The sequence below is a fragment of the Macrobrachium nipponense genome, chromosome 6, assembly GCF_015104395.2.
Source record: "Macrobrachium nipponense isolate FS-2020 chromosome 6, ASM1510439v2, whole genome shotgun sequence".
Lineage (NCBI taxonomy): Eukaryota > Metazoa > Arthropoda > Malacostraca > Decapoda > Palaemonidae > Macrobrachium > Macrobrachium nipponense.
The window spans coordinates 29,413,185-29,437,460 of NC_061108.1; the positions used below are offsets into that span (position 1 = coordinate 29,413,185).

At 38.5% G+C, this 24,276-nt stretch overlaps 1 pseudogene; it reads right to left on the reverse strand.

The window, feature by feature from the left end:
- The window catches only part of LOC135216475 (DNA methyltransferase 1-associated protein 1-like), a 39,659-nt pseudogene that overhangs the window by 11,240 nt on the left and 4,143 nt on the right, over positions 1–24,276 (reverse strand).

Genomic DNA, 24,276 nt, shown 5'->3' on the forward strand with positions numbered 1-24,276 from the left:
GTATTCAATTGCTATTTATAATGTTAACATGTACTACTTCTAAACACAGGCTTACTTCTGTGAATAAATTAAGTCCTTGCTTTGATCTTCTTTAGTACATTGCTTTGTTCAAGGGCTGCTTTTCTTTTCCTCTGTAAGAAAACATAAAGAGATCTTAATTAGTAATAATATTCAATATAATCATTAACAGCAGAAGTACAACTAATAATGTATAAAGACTGCAAGATCATTATGCACAGTCAGACACATTTATGATATCTTTCGCATCTTGCTGCCAATTTGCCTTTTGCAGTCAGTAGTGGCAGGAACAGAAAATGCTCATGTTTAGAATATCACAAGTAGTAATACATAATAATGTTTTTGCATGGAAAAAACCTATCCAATACATTCCCAACCAAAGACAGATTTTAAGTCTGTAAAACTGATGCATGATCAACTGATGTCATACAACCCTTTTATAAAAAAAAAGGTTTTGTTCATTAAGAAAATTACAAACCACAATAATGAAATGGGGAGTGACTATAGCAGGAATATTTAACCATAACAGAAATTTACATTAAGAAGTAGTTTAACTAGACCACAAAGCTAATTTATTAGCTCTCACAGGATTTGTGTTCAAAAAAAAGTTTAGATTTTACTTATTAAATAACAGTTTTTAAAAATTTTATAATTGGACTGCTTGGAAACAATGGAGATTTTGACAAAATTTATTTAACTGATTTGGGAATACGTATAATAATCACACACTTCTCATTTTTCAAAAAGAAGACCCAACTACTGCAGAGAACTAGTGTCATACCTCAGTTAACTGATATTTTGTCAAACGAAAACTCTACCCTTTTCGCATGCTTTTGATTGATACAATGACAGACAAAAATGACAAGCTACAACATATGGGAATAGTTACATCACTTGTGTGTGGTTCCAGCTGAGACAAAATGAATGGTTCAGACTACAGATGGGTCTCACTCTACTGAACTATGTGTCTTGTATTTTTGTGTGGTTTTTACAATTTTAGTGTGAATATAAATCAACAGGCCCCTGGGAAGGCTATAGATGCTATAAAGGGTGAGCCTGTTGTGGAGGATATTGTGCCTCTGGATAAGTCCATGGGTTTGGAGGTCAGTGATGATGATGGGGTGGACCTAGTGGCAAAAAACATAGTTCATCACAGAACTACAGGCCTTTCAGAGTTGGACGAGGAGGAAGAGGGACAGGAGGATGTCCCTGGTTCATTGGTAAAAAGGATGAGTGCAAAATGTGAGGATTTGCAAGATTTTGTTAAAAATATCACCCTGACAATGCTGTAATGAACTGTGTTATAAAATTGCTGAATGACAAGCTATCTCTCACTTAAGAACATTTTAAAATGTGAGCATAAACAAACATCACTGGATAGGATTTTAGTGAGAAAGAAACAGAAAAGAGAAACAACAGTAGCCTGCCATTTTTGTATAGAAAGGAATGATTCCAAACAATAATTTTTCCTAACAATTGATTCGTAGTGCAACTGCGAGGCTTTCCTCCTGTTACACCTTTCAAACCTTTTCACTGTCAGTTTCCTTTTCAGCACTGATTGGTCTTAGTTGCCCCAGTGCTTGGCATTATTCCTAAAACCTATAAGTCAATCAAACAATAATTATCTTGCCGCCTCCTCACCTCTCTTACCACCTACTACATATCCCATCAACTCTCCTAATTACAAGTTAAGAAAAAACAAATTTGAATTAATTTCATCTCCAGTGCTTGCTTTTGTTTTTTATATGATTTATACATGCTAAGCTTGGATAAATTTGAGTTAAAAAGCTTTTATTTGCTTTGTTTTTGAGGATCAGGAATGTATTAATCTAATCCCACTATATTTCATATTGGAAAAATTTGTTAAGTCTGAGGACAGATCAGTTAAAGGACAACCTTCTGGTATAGATGAGGCCATTAACTGAGACATGGCTATGCCCTTATGAGGAAGGAGCAGAGTTACTAAGGACACTCAGAAGGGGCTATGCTACCTTCAGGAGGGCAATACTGTTTGGCCTGCAGACACCACAGGGTCAATAGAGTAAAAATCCACAATTTTTGCCATAAGTCTCAAAACTCTAAAGTAATGACTAATGGTAGTGAAATAGCCCGAATCTCAAGACCTTAAATTAACCTCAGATGGCTGGGCTTCTGGAAGAGTTCTTATATGCATCCAAAGCACCTTTCTTAACCGTAAAGAAATGCTATTCTTGCTGACTTCAACCTTTGATGCACCTAAACCTTACCAAATGCATAATAATTGCTCATATTTGCTTCTGTAGAGTCAAATAAAGATGAAGTAAACATGAAATTAAAACACTGTCTTTATCTAGACTATTTAGTTCAACACTGTTTTAATATAGATAATTTAGTTTTTACCACAAAAATAACAAACTGGATAAGTCTGGCATTAGAAGGAAGCTGCCAGTCTTGGCTGTGAACCCAGCGACATAGAGAAACCTGCCAAACCAGCAGAAGAACTAACACAGAGGACGGATGCAAAGGCAGTCTGTACTACCTAGGGATCTGTGCAAAACTGTTCCTGATAAGGGCAAAAGTTCTGGAAACTTGTAACTGGATAAACCTTGAGGGCACTGACCAAAACTCCCTCCAAGAAAAGCTGGTTGGATTGTGGATAAACCATACGAGTATTGAGCTGCCCTAAGACCTCACTAATGCTAGAGTCATAGAAGCATCCAGCCTCTCAGTGTTCCATAATCAGCTTTTGAAGAAAGACGCTGGTCCACTTTGCATCTGCAGTCCTTAAGCTATAAATGTGCAATATTAAGTCTTTCCATGGCAAAGGGACCAATCTCCTAGCTGATACATCCTCTGCATTTTTACTGGCAGAATCCATTAACTTATTAGTGGTACTGAAGAGTGCAACAACCAGCATTTCTCTTCAAAACTTATTCCCAGAACCCACCCCTCCTTGCATAAGTACCAATGATGACCTTGGAAGAGAAGAATAGAGCTCTATCAAAGATTCAATTACTGAGGGAAGTTGCCTGGAGGAACTAGAACACCCAGCCCACCTATATATTTTAGAGGATCAAGTTAAGACCAAAATTTTTGGGATTATCATGAGCTTATTCCCACTTGAATTCTCCTTTCTATTCACTCCTTCAAATCATTTAAACTAGCTCCTACAGTGATGGCTGGCAGAAGCTTGAAGCCCAGTAAAATGCGGTCAGTCCACCTCTTTGATTTGAGTTTGCCGCTGAAGCACCCCTGAAAACACCAGTTCCCTCTAAAGGCAAAAAAAACCCAGAAATCCATGGCATAGCTTCATTACATGAAGCTTCATCATATTGAAGGGATACCCCTAATCCTATGCTGATAAAATCCAGATCTCTACTATTATGTCTACCAAACCTAACCCTCTCTAATGCCAAAGACTATCTGGTATCTTTAAAGATCATAAAGCAAAATCCAACCCCACCAGAGAATTTTCACTTGAAGTTGAAGCCAAATGAGAAGTCTCATGATGGTAGAGGTAATCAACAGTTTGGAAAGCTTCATTAACACCCTGTCAGTAGTAGATGGCTCTGCAGCCTTATCTGACATAGGTTTGATACCCAATGAATTTTGGCTGAGTCCTCATTACCTCATGCAACATCAACTACCTTGAAAGATTTCTTTTGTAAAAGAGAGAGGCGGCTTTGTTCATAATAAGAGAGCTATGGGTAATAATAGCATCACAAGTCCTGTTAAGTTGAGGCTGATTATCTATCAGTTTAATCAGTGTTACTTTATTTTTATTTTCTGTATTGGTGAAATGTGGGCAATGTTCAATGTATGGGAAATGTGTCTGATTTTTGAAAATGGCTTTTGATGTATTTAAGTTGTGTTGCAATGTCATAGATGTGATGTCATAGATGACAAGATGGTGGTGGTGTGGGCGGCAAAAGAAAACAATAACAGAGCAGGGAGAGGAGGAGAGGCGGAACTGGTGTGTGGTAAGGTAGGAGAGAGCTCTCTGTCTTATAGGAGTTTGTGGGTTGTAAGTCATGTTGTGGTGTTGTTCAAAGTCTTAAGCTGGAGCAAACTGGGACCGAGGAACGTGAACAGGTGGATAGATTGTACATTTGTGGCACATACAGAAGATTAGGCTAGGAAAATATTCAAACTGGAAGCAGTAGCCTAGTCGATTAAAGATGGTCGGATCAGACAGCGAACAAAGGGAGATAAGATGGAGAGGGGATTGTCCAAGATTTAGCGGGATACAATGAGTACAAAGGATGGAGAGGACAAGTTCATAATATTGTCTATGGTGTGTGGAGAGTGTAAATTCAGGGATATAGATAAGGACCTGTTCCAACACTAGGAAACACTGCTTCCTGTCCAGACCTCAACTGTCCTCAGGATGCCCTGTTGGTGCAGTAGCCTCTGCATTCTACTTGGCAGTTTTAATGCACTCGAGGAAGGATAAGAGGAAGAAAAAGAGATCGGTGGGGAAGTTTTTAGAAAAAGAAGTGTCACACATGCACATGTGTACATATACATATAGATATATGCACATCTGCATATATAAATATGTATACTGTATGTACACATGTAAATATGAATATGTACATGCACATACTAGTGTGAATATGTATACATATACATACTACATCTACAAATATATGAGTATGTATGTACAAGTGTATTACGTATGTATTTAAATATATGTATATGTATTTACATATTTACATGTATATATATACATATATGCACAAAAACACTAAATGTTTCCATTCTGGAAGGGAAACAAATATACAGTAAAAAGTGTTTTCAAACAGTTTGCAAATTTTGTTTCCAAACAATGTTTCCTAGTGTGGACAGGCATTTAAAAGTAACAGAAAAAATAAATATAGATCAACTTAAGGGCAGAGAAGGTTCAAAGATAATCCTACCTAAACTAGATGTAGTTTATCTAAACGACACACTAATGGAGAATTACAGTAAAATGAAAAACTATTTTAAAATAAGAGAAGCCAGTGAAAAGATAAGACTTCTTAATTAGGCACAAAAAAGCTGAATCAGATTGTACAGAGTGATGGGGAAAAGCATGTCTTGAATGGGAATAAGGCTAAGGGTTTTCGTGTACTGGAACAAGTAAATCTCAAAGAAAAGCAAAAACCAATTTTATTAGCAGCTTGTAGTCAAGGAAAGTTAGAATATAAAAGCATCACAAATAATGAAAAGAATATTTGAGGGATTAAGGAATAAAGAGGAATGGGAATGGTGGGGGTCAGAAGGCAATGCAAATTCTGGGAGAGGGAAAACCAGAGGAATTGGGGAAAATGGAACTGAGGTAGGGGTGGAAGAAATCCTATAAATAAAAAAGGGAAAGTAACATTATATGCAATATGCAAATCAGAATGGCATTGGGCTAGGGATTGTCCTCAGAATTTTCAAAATAGGAAGAAAACAGAAACAAATCAAGAAGAAAATATGCTTAAAACAGGAATTGGGCCAGAAGTAGTTTATGTAGAAGTTAGTAAAATAGAGGAAAAGTCATGGGAAGAGCTTGATCCAATTTAAGACACAGGATGTAAATAAACAGTTTGCAGGGAATTGTGACTAGCATGCATTGTCATGGGTTTGAGTCAGGAAGAGTTGAGGAGAATGAAGAATACTAGGACAGTCTAAAAAAGTATTTAATTTTGGTAAATCATCACACAGGTCAAGAGGAGTAATGGTATTAAAAAACAAGAAGTTTTATTTGAAGGCAAATTCTACAGGGTGATATAATGAAGCTAATAGGTAAGAAAACCATGAGCAAAATGGGCATGACCATAAATTTGAAAGAAAATTGTTAAAATAGAAGTATTAGGGGAAATGAAGGTAAGTTAAGAGAAGACAAACAGGGTCATTTAAGATTACCAATAAGGGGGTGGAAGGTAGAAGAATTGGGCCAGAAGTAGTTTATGTAGAAGTTAGTAAAATAGAGGAAAAGTCATGGGAAAAGCTTGATCCAATTTAAGACACAGGATGTAAATAAACAGTTTGCAGGGAATTGTGACTAGCATGCATTGTCATGGGTTTGAGTCAGGAAGAGTTGAGGAGAATGAAGAATACTAGGAGTCTAAAAAAGTATTTAATTTTGGTAAATCATCACACAGGTCAAGAGGAGTAATGGTATTAAAAAACAAGAAGTTTTATTTGAAGGCAAATTCTACAGGGTGATATAATGAAGCTAATAGGTAAGAAAACCATGAGCAAAATGGGCATGACCATAAATTTGAAAGAAAATTGTTAAAATAGAAGTATTAGGGGAAATGAAGGTAAGTTAAGAGAAGACAAACAGGGTCATTTAAGATTACCAATAAGGGGGTGGAAGGTAGAAGAATCATTACTGAAGGGTTGGAAGGTAAAAGAGCCTGAAGGGAAATTAAAGGCGCAATGGTGAAGTTACATCTATAGTTTGGTCAGGGAAATAGAGATAAAATATAGAAGCTAACAGAGGAAGCACAATGGAGTGATGGTTTGATAGAGAAAGAAAAGGAGGAAATAAAAAAAAGTTACTAAAAAAGCAACCCAGCTAAACCAGTAGTAGGATTTTCTTGGAGTAAAACTTTTAATGAAGTTGTAGCAATGGATGTGGGAGAGACAGAAGAGAGAAAGTTCTTGGTAATGATAGATATAGCTACGAGGTATTGTCAGGCTTTATGGATAAAAGATAAGGCCAGAAACTGTAACAAAGACACTTTTTGATGGTTGGTTTGCTATATTTAGAGCCCCTTCAAAAATATTGTCAGACAAGGGGGGAGAATTTCAAAAAAAAGTAAGGAGGACGGCTAAAAGATGGAATATCAAAGTATTAGCCACAATATCAGATTTTCCATGGCGCAACGAATTATGTGAAAAGACCGTAGGCATAATCAAAGAAACTTTAAGAAAGATGATGGAGTATGAGGAAGTGGATTGGTCCATAGCATAAACATGGGTAGTGAGTGCTAAGAACTGCTTGATAAATAATGGAGGTTTCTCTCCTAACCAATTAGTAGTACTTGGGAAAAAAAACCCTCCTTGCCTAATTTAATGGGAGAAGAGAGTTCAAGTCCTGCAAGCAGAGAGAAAGGTATGGAAGAGAGTATAGTAAGGGACACACTGAATGCAATGCACCATAAGGCCAGACAGTGTTTATCAAAAATGAGTTGTAATAAAATAAGAATTGCTTTAAATAGAAATGTCCGAGAACATAAATTTGAAGAAGCAGTAGTGGGAGATGAGGTAATTTATAGGAGAGAAAATGAAAATAAATGGAGAGGACCTGCTCTAGTAGTGGGAGTATCAGGGAAACAGTAGTAGTTAAACATGGGGATTCTTTAAGAGAAGTAGGTAGAATACACGTTACTAGGATTCAAAGACTAAAAGATACCTAAAATAGATAAATCACATGTTGTGAAAGGTAGATCCTATGCCCCAAATGAAGGGAATGTAGACAGGCAGGAAGGAAAGGAGGTAATATTGGGTTGGAGAAGTTATGCAGACAGAAAAGGCTATAGAAAGAGATGTGGTAGAAGAAACAATGGAAGATGACAGGAAAAGTGAGTTAACAGGTGAGTTAATAGAAGGCGAGTTAATAGAAGAGATACCAAATTAAAAAATGGAAATAGAGTTAGAGATGTAAACAATGATACAAGATAAGTAGAAGAATGGACTATATTAAGTCTTGCAGGAAAAAGGTAAAGCAAATCTTGGGCTGATTCGTACAATGTACAAGACTCACAGTCAGGTGACAAGGGATGGGTTAACTTAAGCGATTATAGTGAAGTATAAAAAATTGAAGTTGAAAAAGAGGTGTTGTTAGTATCTGAAAATAGAAGCATAATGGAAGCTAAAGAAAAAGAACTATACAGTTGGAGTGTAAACAAGGTATATGAGGAGGTAAATGATGTTGGACAAAAAGCTATATTTACAAGATGGATAGTAACTGAAAAGGTAAAAGGGGGGAAAGGATATGTAAAGCAAGATTGGCGGCTAGCGGTTTTGAAGAAGAGATGGCTGAATGGGAAAAACACACTCCTACATGCAATACTGAAATGTTAAAATTTTGTTGGACAATAATAAAAGTGAAAGACTGGAATTTATATAAATTAGATGCTGAAACTGCATATTTACTGGGTGAAAAAATACAATGAGAGGTATATTTAAAGCCACCTAGGGAAGATGGTAAGAGTGGATTATGGAAATTGAAGAAAACTGTTTATGGGCACAAGGACATAGGAGATGCATAGTATTGTAAGGTGGTAAAAGTAGTGGAGGAGGTTAAAGGTGAGAGAAGTAGATTAGAACCTAATATATTCTTTTGAGAAAAGACAATAAATTGAATGGTATTTTGTGTACACATGTAGATGATTTTTGCTACAGAGGAACTGAAGGCTTTTTAAAGGAAACCATTAGGAAATCAAAAGGGGATTTGCAAGTAGGAGAACAAGTAATAGTAGTGCAGAAGGAGAATAGACTTTGTCTTAATCAGTGGCAGTATATAAATTCTATAAGAGAACCAGAAGCTAGAAGATTTACAGGTAATATGTAGTGTGTTAGGACAAAAGGAGTTAACAGAGTATAGATCAGTGGTAGGACAGCTGAATTGGGTACCGCTACATACCATGCTAGAAATATCATATGATGTTAGTGAATTAAGTAAAGCTTTTAAAGAAGACTCAAAATATGAAGCTTATTAAAATTGTGAGAAAAACTAAGAACATAATGAAAGAAGTTACATTAAGTGAGCTGGAAGAAGAAAAGATTCATGGGAAGCCTAGGCAGATGCTTCATTTGGGAATATAGAAGATGGCCATACTCAATTGGGTTATGTTATATCCTTGACAGATGGTAAGAGAAGTCCCATATGGTGGAAGTCCAGAAAATCCCAGAGAGTAGCAAAATCCATCATTGAAGCAGAAGCTCTAAGTGTGGGGGAGGCTATAGAAGGATTGATATATTTCAAACATTTGTGGGAAGTGATAGTCGGAGGAAGAAAATTAGAAGTGTTGGTTAATTCAGATAGTAAAACACTTATGACTGCAATAAAATAGAGTACTGGTGTTAAGTAGTAAGAGATTAAAAAGAGATATTGCAGCAATAAGGGAAACAATAGAATCTGGGGAAATTAAAGGAAGGATCAAATAGCTGATATATTAACTAAAGCAGGAGTTTCAGGGGAAAATATTAGAAATTATGTAGAGGGTAAAGAGTTGGAGAATAAAGGAAATTAGAGGGGATTACCTTAGGAAGAAGTTGGAGGGGTGGGAGAAAGAAACAGGTGTGATTACATATCAGTTTGGTAAGAGCTATTTTATTTTAATTTTCTGTATTGGTGAAATGTGGGCAATGTTCAATGTATGGGAAACATGTGCCTGATTTTAGAAAATGTCTCGATGTATTAAAGTTGTGTTGTGACGTCATAGAAGACAAGATGGCAGCGGCAAAAGAAAAAAAAAACAGAGTGGGCGAGGAGGATACGCGGAACTGGTGTTTAGTAGGGTAGGAGAGAGCTCTCTGTCTTATAGGAGTTTGTGGGTTGTAAATCATGTTGTGGTGTTGTTCAAAGTCTTAAGTTTGAGTATACTGGGACTGAGGAATGTGAACATGCGGGTAGATTGTACATTTGTGGCATATAGGGAAGATTAGGCTAAGAAAATATTCAAAGAGGCTTGCATTTGCAAGTTCTCTTGGAAGACCTGTGTGAGCAGGAAGTAGCATCAACTTTATGAAGTTACTAGAAGGTGGAGTGGTGCCCAAGCCAACCGTGAAACTGGGAAAGGTTAATACTGAAGGGCAAGCCCAGGGTTAAAGCTTCTTCTTTAAGGATTAGTTCTCTCTCTTATAATTAAAATCATCTATATGAAAATGTGTTAATCTTATATCAACTTCATCTTTATGACTTCACTGAAGAAAACGAGCAAATAAAATGTATTTATTATTTACAAAACAAAAGTGAATGATTGAAAACAAATTGTAATAAGAAAAACTGATACATAAAGCCTAACTTTAACAAATAATTCTACCATATAAATTTGGTTTTGTTCATGAAACTTACCTGTCAGATATATATATAGCTGTATTTTTCCGAATCCGACAGAAATTTAAACACTTACGACACACGCAGTGGGAGTCAGGTGGTTAGTACCCATTCCCGCCGCTGGGAGGCGGGTATCAGGAATCATTCCCATTTTCTATTCATAATTTTTCTGTCGCCGGTGCTGAAAACACCTGTTTTCAGTACCTCCGTCTTAGGATTTTGGAAACTTCATTGCCGCTAAGTATCCTAATTGTCTTTTGATTTATTCACTTGGATTTGTGGCTAGGCATACGCTATCTTAAATTGATTTGAATTTGATTCATTTTTGCATAAAATATCTGAATCTAGTTAGGCTAGTTTCAGACGGGGTTGTCTGCAAAGGTAGGGTGTGGCTACCGAAAGCTTCGGTAGATTCGCACTTGGTATGTACGAGGGGTATGGGTCTTGCTTCTTTGTTGAGATTTGTCATGTAAGGAGTGTGTGAGGACTTTGTTCTATTCCGTAAGGAAGACGTATGATTCGTATGTACGCAATTAATCAGTAAACATGTCTAATTCCGTAAGGAAGACGGATGATTCGTATGTACGCAATTAATCAGTAACAAAAGTCAGGGTAGTGAACCTGCTGACCTTCCTGTAGACTTTATTTTGCATAACCCTGTAGTATGGCCTACGGGCTATGTATATGTCTACGAGAGGTGCTCGCTCTCCTTCATTGCTGTGAAGTGCTACTTCTGTAATTGTTATTCCTAACCCTGCAGTGTTGCCTTGGGGCCCTAAGCAGTGTCTGTAGAGAAATTGCCCTTTCTCTGATACTCCTTCGATTCGTAACTTAGAATCGAAAGTGCTTGCTTTAGAGAGTAAAAGTGAAGTGCAGAAGTGCAGTGATACCCCTTGTGTAGTTGGAAGGGTGGCGTCAGATCGGCCTCGTTTCGCCTCTAGGCCGGGACCTCTGCTTGACTCCCAGAACGAGGGAGAGAGCATGTCGAAAGCCGAAGGAGGGTTACGAGGAACCCCCACCGATCTGGCGTGCCTTCGGCAGTTTCTGATGAAAATCCCCAGACTGCCTAAGTGCGTGCACGTGCACGAATCCTGAAGGATTGCTTCTCGTCCTCCGAAGTCGTCCCCCCCTCCCCGCGCAGGGGTTTTGGAGCTTTTCGGATGGACTCGCGCCCCTCTTAAATAGAAGCTTTATAGAAGAGGACGCTTCACGTCCTCTCTCTCTCTCTCGTTATGCGTTTCAGTGAGAAGTAAGAAGGCGAACGTCGCCTGAACTCGTGTCCGTCTTTCCACCGAGAAATACGTAAGATAAGTCATAGTAGCAGACCCTTTTGAGAGCGGACGCCCGGGACGCTCGGATGGACTCCAGGCGCGCGCGGGTGCACGCCAATTGCTCGCCAAGTGGCGCCAGTGCAATGCGCCAGTGGGACTCGAGCGATTGCGCGCCAGTGGACCGCCGAGCAGCACAGGACTCTCATGGACGCCGAGCTTGAGCACCAGCGAGCTATCAGCATGTGTTTCGCCTGGCTGAACGTTTCTGTTGAACTCTTCAAGCTCTTGTTTTCAGATTTGGGCTTAAAGAATTTTTACCTCTACCTTCGATGATACCTTTCTACCTCACCTGCAAAGAATGTGAAGTAGGCAGTTGCTTCGGAGGAAGCTTAAAGGGAACAGACAACTTCTTCTTCGAAACCCAGCAAGACATCGGGTTTCGTGAATTCAAGAGGTCTCTGTCAATTAATATTGCTTTTCGCATAGGTGGATGGAGTTAAGGAAAGCTCAAGGGAAGTTCTCTCGTTTGCACTACCGCAAGCTTTGCCTTTCTGCCAATAAATTTAAGTTGCCACTACCGCAGTCAAGACTTTGCGATAAGGCAGTTACGGGTTATAAAGGCTCGATGTCCTGCACGTCAGGACTCTCGGCAACGTTCAGTAGGATTCTTGCAAAGGCACTCATCAAAAGTACGCTCTTCAGGATAGAGCAAGACATGGACTTTTCCTTGCCATACTGCCAATAAATTTTAAGCTTTAGCAGGCATTAGTTGTGATACGGGAGAGGAAGCTGGTTGGAGAGTTTCTTCCTCTTCCCAGGATAATTTTGCCAGCTTTTTAGCCCATCTGAAAGGGCTTTTCAGATGATAGATTTTGTTAGTTCCTAGTCGGGGACTACGCTGCCGAATTGAACATCGTCGTTCTACCTGACGTAAGCCCAGTCTCTTAACAGGATTCTTGCCCCTTCCTCGTTTGAGACGGGAATCGGAAAATAAAATGCTCGACTTCCTGGATTACGTTTTGTCATTCAGAGACTTTCCCCCATTGACAATATACTATCGTTTTGTCAAGTAACGTGGGTTATCCTCTCATTGACAAAATATCTCTTTGTCCCGTAAATGGGTTAGTTCTCATTGACAAACATCTCATTAACTTGATATTGCGTAAGCGAATAAGCTCTTATTGACAAGATTCGGAAGAGCTCTCATTCGTCATTCGCAGACTCGTACAAAAAGAAATAGACTTGTAGACTACGTCAATGAACCCTTATGTCCAATAAACATAAGAAGCTTGAGCTGACTGCTTCGATTCTCCTAATTTTGGTTCATGAAACTTGCCTGTCAGATATGTATGTAGCTGTATTTCCGAATTCAGCTATATATATGTCTGCCATGTAAGTATGAACAAACTTTTTGTGATATAATTTCATATTTTGCCTTGCGTTATTTTATTTCTGGTTGGTTCAAGTCATATAACGCTTGCTGTAGTTACCTCTTCGGATGGCAACCGAGAGGTCTATGGTCCATTTTAAGGACATTTAATCGTTACTCCCTGCAGCCTTCCAGGAGTTTCCGATTTATCTTTTACCGTTGTATGGTAGTGTTCTGACGACACAAACGCATCTATATATTTAGCGTTTTCTGTTTCGCTTAAATATACCAGCTTGAGAGTCTCTTTATGCTAAAAATAACGGACCTTTTTCTTCATAGAATAGGGTAGCTGGCAACCCAGGCATAAAGTTAAGAGACGACGATGACGGACGATCGTAAGCTGCTGCTGTCACTGTCCTCACTCCAAACGAGCCAGTACCAGCTCGTTCGCTGTCATGCGCGGTAGGTTACGTCTCTCTCTCCTGCGGGATTGACTGACTAACCGTATCTCTGTGCTGGCAGTTACGTCTCTCTCTCTCCTGCGGGATTGACTGACTAACTGTATCTCTGCCCTACAATCACGGACTTAGCCTAAGATTGAGGGGATTTCTTACATGAATGAATAAACATTGCATTCGGTTTGGCTTAATATGTCCTACAGAGATATCTTACTCCTTTCGGTGCTCGTTACCGCACGGTATAGGACTACGAGTCTACCACAACATTGCACTATTATATGCTCTCTTGCTTAGGCAAAGCGCAGCCTTTATTAGGGAAGTAAACATACTGTGTGAGGGAATGGATGAGCTTGCTGGGGACCATTTCCTTCCTAAAGAAGTTTGTTTCCCTGAATAGACTGCAATTCAGACCTCTACAGTTTTTTTTTCCTACCGGGAAACTGAAATTTTATTAAAGATCTAGGAATGATTCTGAACATCTCCTCGGTGCGCTAAGATCTCTTGAGGTGATAGAAAGAAGGTGCCGGACATCTGGAGAGGGTTTCAGATGTCCTGGATCATAATCTGAAAGAAGTGGAAGCAATTCAGTCGTCCCTCCAGTCCTCGAAACGAGTTTTTGGAACCATGGTCCATATCAACTCTGATCTTCCACAGCTCTCTCATATCTTAGGAAGTATCTTCTCTCGGTCCCGGTTCGGGTTTTACGAGAAAGAGCTATTATAACAACAGGCGTAGAATGGAACGATCCTCTAGAGGTTCGTTACAGGATTGCAAAAGTCCGTACGAATCGTCTCGATCGAAGGCAGCAACTACTGACTCCGAGTGGAATCTTCTTTAGAAGTATGTTGAGAGTTGTGGGAGACGTTTAGGGACGTCCTTTTCATTCATCTCTTCGCTAGGTTGAGGACGAAGAGGCTTCTTCTTCTCTGCTCCCTTATTCTCGATCCGGGAGCGGTAACATTAAACGCCATCCTATGATATGAACGGGGATGGATGTTTAGTCTCTTTTCCCCTTTTTCAATCGCTTAGGAAATGTAATAAGATGATTTATATCATCACAGGGAGCGACAATGACGCTAATCGCCCCATGTTGACCTTCAAGATCCTAGATTCACAGAGGTCACGTCCTTCCAAGGACCTTTTCCGAGAGAGTCGGTCTCCTTTAACACGAAAGGTACCTATAACCTCTCCGCTCTGAGTCTGACTACGTTCAGACTATCGAGATTTTGACAGCATAAGATTGCAGTCTTCCCTTTCCGTTTGAAGAATGGGATAAGCTGGCAGTCACAACTATTAAAGAATACGCAAATATGTTGTTGACGGCCTTTGGGCTCAGAGATTTGCTTCTGTCAAACAACAAAGCCCTTCACGATCTTTGAGTTCTGTGAAATCTCGAAACTCGCTCACCATCTACTTTTTGTCTCACCTGTTTTCTCGGAGTCAGACACTCGTGCGAGATCAGGAGACATATTACAGTAGCCCTGAGTTTCTTGTTGACGAAGTCGGTTGCGTTTATACACCCCCGATGATCGTTTAACATGAGACCAGGTTGGACTGTCAGGCATTCGTCCTTCGGGACTGAATCGCCTTTTTGCTCCTCGCTCCTTTCTCTTTGGCACAGAAGCTCGAGTCAGGAGTGGCTCAGGAGTTGATTCGCTAACGACGTTGGGTTGCGTTGATACACCCCCCAAGGTTTGCTTAGCTTGAATCGCCCAGGCAGTCCGGACACTCATCCTTCAGCGAAGAATAGTGCTTTATGTTCTTCAGGGTACAGCCTTGCTGTCCTTGATTCGTCTGACTGGTCAACTGGTTGGTCACCTGACGTTAGTACAGACGAACTGACTGTGCATGTCCAGATCGAAGCTTTCAATATGGAACTTAGACATAGTCTGAAGTTCTTGATGTCAAAGCATTCGAACATCTCCTACCTGTTAACTTCTTGCATGTGATCAGGAAGGCTTTTTTCTAACCACCCTAGATACGACAAAGAGGGTTAGTGAGATTTTAAGCCATCGTCACAAGTTTTGGCTTTAAGAGAACACAAGGCGGTGTGCTCTCTAAGCTTTTCGTTATGGCCTAAGAATGGAAACCCGTTTTGTCCTTGGGCCAGGAGCTTGGAAGCAAGGATGGCACAAGTTAGTGGGCAGGAGCCAGAGAGAGTCCTGTGCCCTGTCAGGTCTCTCAAGTTTTATCTACATAAAACTCAAGAAAGTCGAAGTCGTACGGACAATCTGCAGTGTTCCGAAAAGACCAGACTTGCCCATATCGAAGAACACCCTGGCTTTATTGTTAAGGAGTTCTTTCAAAAAAGCTCCTTCTTTGTGTTTGCGCAAAGATTTGAAATCTTTTGATTTGAATGCTCACGAGGTGAGGCGCGGCCTCGGAAGCATTTCAACAGAGCATGGCACTCAGCAACATCCTGAGTACCATGTTTTAGCGAAGCAACTCTGTGTTCAATTCACACTCCCTGCGAGATGTGAAGATGGCATATGAGATCTGCTGCTCGCTAGGGCCATACGTGTCTGCAGACACAATCTTGGGGGCAAGAAGTACCACTCATCCTATCCTGTAGAAAATGGTTAGGAAGAGTTCTTAATTTAGTAGTTGAGTCGCCGACAACGGTGACTTCTTAACTCTTAAGCCTTAGTTAACACACCTTAACTTTGGCTAGGTGGTCAGGTGGTGATAATATATTTTTATATATATTTATTTTACTTTCTTAGCCCTCATGGTATGGTCAATATGGTCTAGTCACGTCGTGGTCTCGCCCCTGTTGACAGATCATCTGGAGTGCACCAGCTATATAGGTCTCTACCTCGCTGGCAACTCTGGTAGCACAAGCAGACGTTACGCGGCAGTAACCACGAAGTCAGCTATGCTAACAGGTAAGGAATCAAGATATCAATTATCTGCATATATATGTTTCCTAAAATCTTCTATTCTGTCTACTCCCACCACCAAATGTGGGATTCAGCTATATATATTATCTGACAGGTAAGTTCATGAACAAAATGATATTGTAATGATACAAGTAAGTTTGTTCAATACTTACCCTGGCAGATAAATATAATCAAGTACCCACCCACCTCCCCTCAGGAGACAGTGGAAATAAAAATTATGAATAGAAAATGGGAATGATTCCTGATACCCGCCTCCCAGCGGCGGGAATGGGTACTAACCACCTGACTCCCACTGCGTGTGTCGTAAGTGTTTAAATTTCTGTCGGATTCGGAAAAATACAGCTATATATATATCTGCCAGGTAAGTATGAACAAACTTAATTGTATCATTACAATATCATATTGCACAGCATGTTTTCCCTAGATTTCAAGTATTGAGACTACAACATACTAAAAATAAGGAAAAAATATTTAGGTACTAGGTAAAATGTAAGCTAACAAATCACTTCAATAAACAGTAAAATATTAGTGCTTAGCTACAGAAAATATTGGCGCATAAGCACAGAAACTGATAAAACAACTAATCACATGGTAGGGGTGAGCAATTTTCATTCCATCTCTTTCTCATAAACTAAGTTTCTTTGATTAATTTTGAAGAAAAATCTACTAAATTACTGCAATACTTGTATATCTTCTCTATCATTAAGAGATGACCAAAGAAAATAGCATTTTGTTTAATAATTATATTACATGCTGGTAGACCATAGGCTACCTTACTATAAAATTCTGCAAAGATCAGGATTTTTTCCAGATTCTGGTAACAGCAATTAAACCCCCATCCTCTCAGCAGAATCTGGGAGGGTTTACTGTCATTTAAATAAAGTGTTAAGTGTTATAATTAAAAGATGTTTTGCATTACTAAATAACATGAAAAACAGCAATACTGTATCAGTTATCATAAGGGTTGTACTACTTACATTTGGGGTAGCTGGAGTGGCAACTGCATCAATCATTTCAGATATAGCTCGAGGTCTACTTGGAGACTCATTCTCTGTGTTGATGGTTAAAGATTCTGGGATTTCTAGTACCTATAAATACAAAATTTATGTGATAATAAAATACAACAGAGGGGACTTACAAACTGAAAATTTCTGACTGTACAGTACTTACTAAGCAATTATAAAGCCAATTAATGAAACCACTGAGTCATATCTCAAGAATTTCATATGGCTGGCCAGAAGAGGTGAAAGTAGGAGCAAGGTAATGTTAAAAAAGGGTAACAGTATGCAAAAAGAGACCAAGTGAGCAGATAAAGAGTACATGCAGAAAGCAATGAAGATTGGTGATACAGTCACTGCAACAAATCTTCAATATTATCTACACTTGAATTGTGTAATTACAGGGTCTAAGTGCATTCACTTTTAAATATACTGTATTCATACAACTGAATTAATATGACTACTACAATTTTAAAACTTGACTCTTAAAAAGATTAATATTGTATTTCTGCTTCAAGAAGAACATATTCAATCTTTGCCTTTATTACCATTATATATCAGGTAATTTAATCATAACACCAAGTTACAAATTTTAACATTCATAAGGCTGTATTTCTAATAAGCTTTACCATTATTAATATTAAGTAATTTACCCAGAAAAGCAAGTTACAAATCTTAACACACAGGACTATGCAGCATCACCTTTTTACACATACAAAACTTCTTACATAAATTACATACTAACAATTAACACCAACCTTATCTGGCATCAAGTTTTCATACTGATGCTTTAAAGTCTGAAGCTCAAAGACATAATTCAACAGTATAGTTCTCAGGTCATACATTAAGACTAAATCTGATCGTAGATCGTTGAAGTGTTGACATACTTCTTCCACAGCCATAGGATTTGTTTCTGCCAAAGAGGACATAAGACACAGATCCAAGTTCAACACATATTTAAATAAACAGTACATCTTAACCAAGCATGAATTGAAAGATCTCCTAAACATGTGAAATATGAAAAAGTTTAAACATATCTGTTAATGAACTTCTGGAATCGTGATTTTGATATCATGAAATTTATATGTAGTCATATTGCAATAAGCACATGAAAATATCGACATGTTCTCATAGACTTTCAAATTATGACATTATAAAAATTACAAATTCTTAATTAATTTGCATTTTTCATAGCTAACAAACCTGAGGTCTTACTTAACATTAGAATAAATCTTCTGGTGCTAGCTGGAAACTGCTTAAAAACAGTAAAAAATTGTATATGTAAGGAACCTATGGCATCTAGCATCTAAAGCGTTGAGGAGGTGGAAGCTGGTCAGCAAACCACACTCAAACCATGTGACGCATTCAGTCTTTCTTCCAACCCAGGATTACTAAGAGGGTTGGCTAGAGGTTGGCAGTCAATTTTAAGACCTCAGGTTTGTTAGCTATGAAAAATACAAATTATTAAAAAATTTGTCATTTGTTCACATGCAGAACAAACCTTCAGTCTTCACATTAGGATAGACACACTTGGAGGGAAATATGAGGATCCTGAACTGACTGGAGTTTTGGCACAGCTGACCACTCTTCTTAGAAATGAGAGTTCTAGAGAAGAGTAGCTAAGCCTCTGAGATCTTAGATACATAGGTATTCAGTTCACTGAGAGTAAAAACAATGTAACATGTCCAGAGTCATTGTGTACATGAAAGATAAAGAGAACTACAGGTATTCTCCTACTTACAATGGAGTTAGGTTCCAACAAAACCATTTGTTTGTTGGAAAATTGTATCTCAAAAATAGCCTAGCCTACACTAGGGTAATCAGTTCCAACTATACATATATGGTTGCCTAGCCTACACTACACAGTATACTCTATATATATACATATAGTGATTATTAATATCAGCTAAATCCCTAGGTTCAACACAGATTGATTTATGATAATTCAGTACAGAGAAATTGAATAACAATAACAAGAGTTAATTATTAATATGTATCACCTAATTCTGGAGTTTCAATACATTCTGACGTATGATAATCCAGTACAAAAAGAAACTGAATACAACACGAAACAAGAATCACATGTACTGTAATGGGTATCCCCCTAAGATTCAGTGATATGGTCCGACATCAGCATAATTGAATGGTGTCAGGCTGTTTATGGCTACATATAATGATAATATACAAACATGATGAATTTCCATCTTTTCCATGAATCTTTAAAAGTTATGCATTACGTACTTCACTGTATCCAATAATATTGTATGTATTCTCATATTACTGTAATATAAAATGCAAACATGGTAGAAAGGGAAAGGGAAGCTGAGGGTAGTCTCCTGCTGGGGACCAAAATTCTTTTAGTCTCCACTGCTGAGATTGAATGTGAAGACACCCTGAGGGACCAGCTTTTCCAGAGAGGGCAAGAAACCCAGAAGAACCTGCCACTGGTGGGCTGGTTTTTTTCCCTTGAAAAGGAAGGAGCAAGCCACAATCCTGAATTTCTCTAATCTCTGGTCCGAGGGAAAAAGCCTCGTTGATTCTGTCCATCACCATCCCCAGGTAAGAATCCTCTGGCTGGGAAGAGGATCAGATTTCTCCAGATTATCACAATACCTAGATTCTGACAAAACTAAAGAAGGTGGTCAGTGTCCCGAACCCGTCTTTCCCAGGAACTTGCCAAGACCAGCCAATCGTCGAGGTACCTCAACAGGTGAATCACCTCAGCAAGAGCCCACGTTAACACTTGGGTAAAGACACTTGTAAACACCTGCGGAGCTGTTGTCAACCGAAGCAAAGGACATACTCCCCAAGAAGGAAGCGAAGGAACTTCCTGGACGAAGGGCGGATAGGAAGTCATTCACCCTCACGGTGCTCAAGACTGTCTGGAGTGTCTCCATCTTGAATCTTGTCTTTCTGATGAAATGATTCAGCTTTGAAAGGTCTATCGCCAGCCTCCAATCGCCAGTGGCCTTCGGCACTAGGACTAGGAAGACTCGACTACAGAACCCCAGAGAAGGACGCAGTACTACCCTGTCAACTGCGCCCTTGTCCACCATCATCTTCCCTTCCTTCTGGAGAGCAAAGTGCTTTGGAGAGCCTTGGGTGTACATGAAGTGAAAAAACCAGCCTGGGAGGAGGAAAGCAAAAGTGAACTTCCACTCTCCAAGGTGGTTGAAGATGGTTGAAGAAAGTCTAAATGAGTCACAGGGTTCGAGTGTGGTCACTCACCAGCTTCCACCTTATCTATGCTTTAGATGCTAGATGCCACAGATTCCCTGCACATACAATTTTCTGTTTTTAACCTGTTTCCAGCTGGTGCCAAAAGATTTATCCCGATATTAATACCAAAGATTTGTTCCGTATATGAATAAGCGTGCATAACCATACCCTGACTTACCAAGATTTAGTTCAGCAAGAAGCTGTTCAATAGCTTTGACTTTCTTCTGACCAACACTAGCTGGTAACTTCATTCTCTGGGATCGTAAGCTTACACCTGTTGTTTTAAGGTCAGGGAATTTGATACCTGTGCAGCTCTCCATATTTGGTGGCTGGAAGTTTAAAACATAAAAACAAAATTTCAGTAAGATAAATTACTCTGCAATGATTCCATAACATTTTCTTGACAAACTACAAAAATGATAGGTACTGATATTCCACATACCATTGAATCTGTCTTAGCAATTTTTGCCTGAGGGATTTTCTTCTTGGATGTTTTGGTGGTCTTTCGAGCATCTGCATCTGCACTTATCAATTTCTGAAGATCTTGTGTTTTCTTTTCTCTTCCTCCTTACTAGTGCCTCAATTTTCCTCAATTCACTTATTAAATGCTGTTCTTCCTCAATCTGTAAAACATTCCAAGTGGTAAATGTATTTCAATATGAAAAAGGCTGTCTTCCTAAGTAATCTAAACAGAAAATAAATCAGGCTGTCTTCATTAGTAATCTGAACAAAAATAAAATTTACTGAAATTTTTTTATCAGTTAACATGAAAAAATATTTACTGAAATAAGCAGAGAAAAAGAAAAGTTGGGATACTTTACGTAAAGTTATACATTTTTAACATAATTTTACTTGAAATTTAGCCCATTATGTGGTCAGCTGGTAGTACTGCACATGTAAGAATGGATCCCATGGGCTAAAGATACAAGAAATCAGAAAGGTTGGGAAGCAGGAACACATAACAGGTGATGGGTTTGTATGAAGACGTTATTTTAGAAAAATTTACAACTGTTTCATAACAAAACCATTAGCCTTGAAAATATGACTAACTGCTCAAACATGACAAATGAGATGGCAAAAAGAAAATTGGTTTGGTTCCACCTGCATTATAGTGCAACAAGGTCTGTCATAACTAACCTACCAATACCCAATCCTTGATATGCATTGTATTCCACACTGTGAGCAGACCACCAACTCATCTCATTGTAGCATTAGTTAAATGAAGGATCACCTCAAATATAAGGAAACCAGAGAAGCTTGAACTACGAGATCACATGAAATTAAGTAACATTCCTTGTGACTTAACAAGGATTTTATTATAGGAGATTTAAGGCCTCCCAAGAAATATCCTCCTTAAGCTGTTGATATATCCGCCACAAATCCATTTAAGACCTCAAGTTAAGCCCATGCAGCTCAAGCTCTAAGCAAGTCCCAACTTATAACCTCCATGGTTAAAATTGACAGCTTCTTAGCCATATAAAAAAATAAGGGAGTTGGTTATCCTTGAAATAATGGTACTGATGGAATAAATTTCTCTTACTACACTACTTGCAAAACAAATTCCATTTGCTTGTCTAGGTGAAGGCAGGTCTCCGGCACTGGCAGGACTTGGAGGTACGTAGTCCCAGCTCTCTCTCTCAGTATTTTTGTGGGATTTGTGGAAAGGCAGTTGATGGAGTTTTTCTTCCCCAAGAAGCTTCCTGGGGACATTTCTGAAATACCTGATCACTGCCACACTAGTGACTTCCGCTCTGAGGAAAATTGTCAAAGCTCTTGGACATTTTACCCCCTTAGGATTATGAAGACTCCCACTACTGTTATTTTACTGAGGAAAATTGTTAAAGCCAAGTGATGAAGGCTCTCGTACCTTTTACCTCTTTGGATTATGAGGACTTCCACTACTATCATTTTGTAGATGTATAACTAACGCTTTCACCTCAGAAATACTGTCTCAAGTTTAAGATGATTATATGTAGCTTCTGTAACATCCACACCTATCAGAATGGCAGCCTATCTTTGGAGAAAACAAAGAATCCTTCTTTGAAGTGATGTGGATGCTGCCATCAAAGGACATCTCTCCCAACATTGCCTGAAGCTTATTGCTCACATGGGAAGCAGCAGAGATATGATAAGCAGTGGAGAAATGACCAGACCTTACATAGTAAGATGATTACAAAAATGTAACCATGCACTGGATCTAGCTTTTTAGCATTGGATGCTTTCTTGGAATTATGAAAACTGATATTTAACTGAATACTGTAAAAGAATTCACTTTGTACGATTAAACAACCAGAAGCTACAAAAATGTAATTCGTCCACGACTTTGTGAAAGGTATTTTACTTCACTTGTACCTTCAGAAAAAGCTCAGATTCAACCATATGAAACAAAAGATGTTATCTGCATGGCATACAAAAGCAAACATGGTATAAATGTAATCTTGCCCTGAAAACCACTGGTCTATGTGTGTCTATGCTTTGAGAGGTGCTACACATAAATAGAATATTAATATAAGGAAGCAAAAATATTAGTTTTTAATATCTACCTATATGTCAGTATATCATTTGTATACAGTCGGCCCTCGTTAAGACAGACTAATGGGGGGCTGTCCGTTTTAGCAGACTGTCCGGTTTAACCAGCGATACCTATATATATATATATGTAACTATAAATCCAGGCAATCACCGGTTCCTGGTACTGGTAACCAGTTAATGGTGCCTCTGTTAGGTGTGTTATGACACCATAACTCTATTATCAGCGCCAAACTGGAACTCAAGTGTATTATGGCACCATAAATGTGGTAGGTGTAAAATGCCTGACAAACAGGATTGAATTCACCAACACTAAAGGCCCTAGGCGCCCCAGATTCATTCCTGGCCTGGCAACAGTAATCTTCTGCACTCTCGTTAGTAGTGTGTCTTTTGAAGCACTTACCACAGAGGATAGGCATTTGTAAACTGATGGGATTTGTGTTGAAACAAAGTACATATACAGGTGGAATATAAAGGTAAGGAACCAAAACCTGAAGCAAAGTACATACCACTTCTGGATTACTCTTCATTAACATGACATTAACTTACTACATGAACATAAAACTGTACCTGTTTAGGAGTTCTGTCCCAGAGCTTCAATAGCTGCTGTTTACGTCTCCTTTCATGATCAGCATCATAGTTAACAATTTTACCTTCAGGACCACTCATATTTGCTATCTGTAAATCAAAGAAGAAAGCTACCATAAGAATTTGACTTCAGCTGATGGCAGTAAATAATATTAATAATAATATAATAATAATAATAATAATAATAATAATAATAATAATAATAATAATAATAAAATAACACACTAAAAAGAAGATATGGATGGGGAATCCAATAAAGACCAACTAACTATCATACTTTGAATTTTTCAGTTTAATTTAATTTGTATACCATGCTAAATCTCTATCAAGATTCAGCAACCACAGATCTATAATCAGAAAATGGGATCAATGCAGGGTAACACTATCTGCATATTTTAGGGCCAAACCACATACGTATCATATATAATAGAAAGTAAAGGGCCAGATTATTACACTGTAAAGCACCTGATTACACTTTTGTAGTCACTATAGCATTCATCAACAACTGTTCTGTGATCTATCAATTAAAAATTCAATGATATTAAGAAATGTTCCACTAACTTCCCTGTGAGTTTGAAAAAAATGGCCTCATGATAAGGAAATCAAATGAAAGAGCATCACAAGCACTTTGGCCCCTGCAAAAGCCAAACTGGGAACTAGGAACAGATGATAATTTAAAGCACTGGAACTCATATAGTCAACACAACAGACATTAAAAACTTTATATAATATGGGAGTTATAGAAAATTGGCAGTAAAGAGAAGGGCCAGAGATACCTAACACCACATTTACTTAATGAAGTAACATTAACAAATTACCTAATGGTGTTATGTCTTTCTGGTGGTTTGTTGACTATTCATATGAGTTCAAGTTGCTTTAAATTATCATCTGTTCCCTAGTTCCCAGTC